The 5,467-nt window shown below is 42.4% G+C and overlaps 1 protein-coding gene and 1 long non-coding RNA gene across 7 annotated transcripts in view; one reads left to right on the top strand and one right to left on the bottom strand.

The window, feature by feature from the left end:
- Positions 1–5,467, bottom strand: part of Acmsd (aminocarboxymuconate semialdehyde decarboxylase) — a 40,006-nt gene that overhangs the window by 33,507 nt on the left and 1,032 nt on the right. The window lies entirely within an intron of this gene.
- Positions 2,900–5,467, top strand: part of LOC110307712 — a 19,908-nt gene continuing 17,340 nt past the window's right edge. For 5 of the 6 annotated variants that reach the window (XR_003835322.1, XR_002379459.2, XR_003835319.1 and 2 more), the window contains exons 1-3: positions 2,900–3,005; positions 3,291–3,474; positions 5,282–5,394. This is a non-coding gene — a long non-coding RNA (uncharacterized LOC110307712). The remainder of the gene's footprint in view (positions 3,006–3,290; positions 3,475–5,281; positions 5,395–5,467) is intronic. The other variant, XR_002379467.2, reaches the window with a different exon arrangement.

Here is a 5,467-nt window from a genome sequence, read left to right as displayed (position 1 = left end):
GCTAAGGGGGACTTTTGGGATAGCATTGGAAACGTAATTGAGGAAAATATGTAATAAAAATATTAAAAAAAAAAAAAAAGAAAAAAAAATTCATTAAAAGCAAAAAAAAAAAAAAAAAAAAATCCTGAACCTATTCGATTGAAATCACCATCAGCACGTAACTAACGTAAGATCTGTCAAGTACTATTTTATAACTAGTAGTTAATCATCATCCCAGATGTGTTGACTCTGCTCTTTTCTTCCTTCATTGCACAAGGGAGTGGGGGTTGTGGGGGTGTGTCTATTAATATTTAAGAAGAAAAAACAGATTTGAAAGGAGATGTTAGTTCTTCTCCAAACACTTAAGATTCTCCAAACTAAATAGCAATGACTTATTCTTTTCATTATCCTGTTGGAAGGTTTGAAGAAACTGTGAGAAAAGATCAGAGACAGGTATTTTAAAATATTTTCCCCAACAAGAAACAATTTGAAGAAATAAAGACATTCTGCTCTAGCCAATGCTAGGGAGCAGATATGGCTCGGTAGGTAGAGTGCTTGCCTAGCATTCACAAAGACCTGGGTTCTTTCTCTAGCATTGTATAAACCAGGCATAGTGGTATATATACATCAATGGTTTCAGAACTGTGGAGGTAGGAGAATTAGAAGTTATCCTCGGCTACATAGCAAGTTCAAGGCCAGTCTAGGACAGATGAGATGCTGTCTCAAAACAAAACAAAACAAAACAAAACAAAACAAAACAAAACAAAACAAAAACCAAACTACACACACACACACACACACATCAAATCCAACTCATTCTACTCTGATAATATAGACTTAATATAAGCTAGAAATAACAGAATATAGAGAAAGACCACATCACGTAAACACATCTCTCTTTAACTCACTCCCATCTTTCAGGGAATCATGGCCATTGGCATTTATTTCAACACTGGCTAACCACCATGACTCCCAGGGAAACTTCTACTATGTTAAAGATCTGATTGCTTGGCCTGTGGGTTGTGATCCTATGATGAAGTTCCCTCTGTGGGTTTATATGAGTGAGAGAAGGTGGAAGGAGCTTGGTGTCTGGGAGGACACTGGGACAGAGAAAGTAGTGATATGTCTTGGGCCAGTTTTCTCCATTGGGTGGGGCGAGACTGCTCTGGGGGTGGGGACCCAAAGCTCTGGGTTCATTTCTGAATATCAAGTACCTCACCTGTCAAACTTGGTTAATATTGTAGACATCAACTGCATATGTTGTGACATTTTATACCCATCTGTCTACTTTTCGGTGTTTGTGTGTGCTCATGTGTGAGTATACATGTGTGAATGGATAGGTGCATATGGAGAGTATTGTTTCTCTTCAGGTTCCATCCACTTTGCTTTTTGAGGCAGAATCTCCCATCAGTCTGGGGTTCATCAACTAGTCTAAAGGACTGGCCAACAAACCCCAGAGATGAGTCTGTCTCTATCTTCAGTGACAAATACAAGTCCCCACACCTGGCTTTTTACACAGGCTCTGGATTGAACACAGGTCCTCGACTGAGGCACCTCCTCAGCTCTATTTTTTGTTTTAATCTCTAGAGGTACACAGTATTAGGACTATTACTGTTGCTCTTATTCTTATGAAGCGTCCTCTGTATGCTTGCAGCATGGGAGGCTTCGAGGTAAGAAGCCTGGTTACTGGAACTAACTTCTCTCCTTGGAATTGACTTGAGGAGGGAGAGATGGTATAAAAAGCCACGAAGATGCATGCTTAGGAAGTTTCCAGGATGCACATCTCTGTATCCCCCAATTTTTTTATCTCTCGGTTTTCCCAGGCAGTTTAAATAATGACTTAGGGTCCAGCAGGTGGGGCACTTGGAAACTGCCAGCTATAGATTGCCCAGTTAGTTCTTGGCTTCAGCTGGAGAAAGGCTTGTGGGATAGGAAGCAAGGGAAGGGAACTGAGAATGGGGTGGTCTATTATGGAAAGCTTTCTCCTCCCTGCAAAAAGAAGGCTTTGTTCTAGGCTCCTCTGGGTGTTCAACATGGAGACGGGGAGGGTCTTCATTTTAGGACTGAGCTGGAAATGGCCTTCTATGCTCAGAAAGGGGAATCTTATTGGGACCTAATGGGAAGATGAACATTCTTCCCAAGGATGTCAGAGAGTGTGCTCCCTCAGAGACATCTGCTTAAACTCTTGGAAGGGAGCCGCAGAGGTTGGTTTTAACTTTAAGTCACACAGTAAGAATGAAGCAGTAGGCTGGGGTGGCCATGCACATCTGCAATGAGCACTCAGGAAAGCTGGGGCAGGAGAATCAGAAGTTGGGGTCAACCTAGATTACCTCAATTAGATAATGAGACCCTGTCTCAGGGCAGTGTGGCGGGGGAATGATGGAGAGAGAAAGGGGGCTGGTGGGTGAGAGAAAGAGGAGAGAGAGAGAGAGAGAGAGAGAGAGAGAGAGAGAGAGAGAGAGAGAGAGAGAGAGACACAGACACAGAGACAGAGACTAAGAGAGACAGACACAGAGAGAGACAGAGAGACAGAGAGACAGAGACAGAGAGACAGAGAGACAGAGAGAGGAGGCAAAGATTGGATGAAATGTTGGATTCTTTCTGTAGTATGCCTGTATGTGATGGGACTGAAAATTCCTCTCTGATTTATTATGTCTTAGTCCCATTGGGCTACTCTGGTACAATACTGGAGGTTTATAAACACAGACTTTTATTTCTGCTGGGGCATCCAAGAGGAAGGAGCTAGCTGATCCACACTCTGGCAAGAGACTGCTCTGGTTCCTGCAGAGCCTTACACTAAGAAAACCGTCCAGAGTTTCCTTTGGCCTGTTTTATAAAAACAGCCCAGCTCCTCTTGCTCTAATTGGTTCCTGAAGCCCCGCCTGTGCATTCTTGGGTTTCAATATGAATTTTGAGAGGACATAACATTTAGACCACAGAACTTTCTAAGCCCTTTCAAGATTCTCATCTAGACAGAGAAGCAGAGACCATGGAGCATGGAACCCTCTTGGTATGACATTCTCTAGGTGGGTGTTATGCTGACCACTCTCTCAAGGAAAGTAAAGGTGGGGAGAGTCATCTAGAAGTCTCTCCACCCTTAAACTGTGGGTCATGATCTCATGTGGTGGTTACTTAATGGGTGTTGTAAGAAAATTTGGTAACAGCAGAACATGCAGTGATCAAAAATTAATTCAGCATCTGATATGAAATGAATCCAAGGTGGTTCTGGCAGGCAGTGCCCATGTCACATTGTGCAACTTCTCCAAAGACTTGGCTCTGAACACACAACCTGTGCACTTTGCACTGTGCAGGCTGTCACACCGTGCAACGTAAAGGAACGCCTCCTGAAACACCTCCGATGAGAATCAAGACTGTTGTGTGCTATACATTGCAGTGGCTGCTGTACATATAGTTTCTGGCTCTTAGAGAAACGTAATGGATTCATTATGGAAAAACAAAGACTTTCAATATTTTCTGGTCATCACCCTTCAGCCTGTAAGTACGCTGTTAGTATATCTTTAGATTGTACTGTGTTAGAATGTTTGTTTTAAGTATTGCTATCCCAGGGCTGCGACTGTAGCTCAGCTTGCAGAGTGCCTGCCTTGCATTTACAAAGTCCTGAGTTTGATCTCAGCACCATATAAACTCGCATGGTGGCTTACGTCTCAAATCTCAGCAGTCAAGAGGTAACAGCAGGGAGGTCAAGAGTTCAAGGTCATCCTTGGTGACCTAGAGAGCCCAGCCTGGGCTATATGAGACCCCTGTCTTTAAAAAAATGAAAAAACAAACAGAAAATTGCTGTTTTATTTGCTGACTTGAGTTTTATAAAACAACTGAAAGAATTTTTGCCTTGGGATTAAGACAGAATTCTCAATTCTTTGTGGAGTGGCCCTAAAAATACTTCTGCTATTCTATACTACATATTTATGTGTTCTAGCATTCTCAGCACTGATAGTTATATGAACAAAATCAATTCTGAAAAGCATTGATGGTGTTCTATGTCCTGCAGTGTCAAATGTTCAACCAAGATTTAATTCTTTATTGTAAACACAAACATGTTCATCTCAGTAGTATGAAAATTGGATTTTTATCCTTAATAGATTAAAGAATTGCTTAGATGTTTAAGTTACATGTCTATTTATAACTTGGGTGGCATAAAAATGTCTTGGTAGAAAGGAGTCCTGACTGGGAAACACTTGAGAAACTTCAGGACAAAGGCCACCATGGGAGCCCTGGGCATTTTGCATGGCCTTTTGTTTGTTTGCTTTCAGAGGTTCAAACAAAATGAAAACCTGTGACTTTGGAGTTTAATACTCCTTACTTCCACTAGACCTGGGGGCTGTCATGAATTTGTGTGTGTGTATGTCTGTATGTTTTCCTAAAACTGTCAGGTTAGGGAGTGCAGTGTGATTTATACTTAATTTATTCAAAGTAGTGTTTATCAGAGGGCTCCTCCTAAGCTGTTGAAAACAGCATTGTAAGTAGAAGGACTCTGCCTGTGGCTTCCACAGGCCTCTCATAAAATCAAGAGCATCATGAAGTGTTGTTTACCCTTTTATAAGGTGTGACCAGGACAAGAAGTTCCCAAGCAGACAGGCCCCCAGAGTCTCTTTTTCCATTGGCTGTGATAGGGCAGGCTTTCAGAGACAGCCCAGCTCTATGACCACACTTCAATCTGTTACTTCTACCTCCCTGCTCACTTACCAACGGACCAAGAAGGGCTTGAGATCAAATGTGTTTCTTTTTTTTTTTCTTTGAGACAGGGTCTCATATAAGCCATAAACTCTAGCATGATGGATGACCTTAAACATCCGATCCTCTTACCTCCACTTCCTGTGTGCTGGGACAGTAGCCATGGACCCTTTATGCAGTCCTGGAGACTGAACCCAGGGCCTGGTGCATGCAGGCAAGTGCCCATCACCTAAGGTATACCCTAAGCCTGAGGTTATCAGCATTTTCATACAAGATTTATCAGTGAAAAGAAAATCTGCTTGCACAACAAACCACTTTTTCATTCGTGTTTGAGTTCATTCATTTTTTCCCCCACCTTAAGTAAATTACTAGTAATGTGAAAGTAGTCCAGAATATGACAGTCTGGGCAAAACCAGATGTTGATCTAAATTAACTTCTAGGTAGTTACAAGTTTTCTCTATGTTCCTCCTTCCTTTTTCAGTACTTCTCCCTCTTTCTCTTTCTCATTCACTCCCTTCCTCCCTCCCTCCCTGCCTCTTTCCCTCCCTTCCCTTCCAGTCTGGGTGCACTGTTATTGTCTTCCTCCGCCTACTGACACCAACTTTCAAAGTTTTTTAGGAGGTGGACTGAAGAGAGAATAGCGTGTGTGCTGCTCTTCCAGAGGACCTGAGTTCCCAGCATCCTGAAACTGCAGTTCAAGGGCACCCAGTGTCTCTGGTCTCTGTGAGTACACAGTATGCTCTTGGTTTACAAATCTTTCTCTTTTTCTCTTTCCCTCTACACACACACACACACA

The sequence above is a fragment of the Mus caroli genome, chromosome 1 (genome assembly GCF_900094665.2).
Source record: "Mus caroli chromosome 1, CAROLI_EIJ_v1.1, whole genome shotgun sequence".
Lineage (NCBI taxonomy): Eukaryota > Metazoa > Chordata > Mammalia > Rodentia > Muridae > Mus > Mus caroli.
Note: the sequence above shows the minus strand (reverse complement) of the source record. Positions and strands in the feature narration are given on the sequence as shown.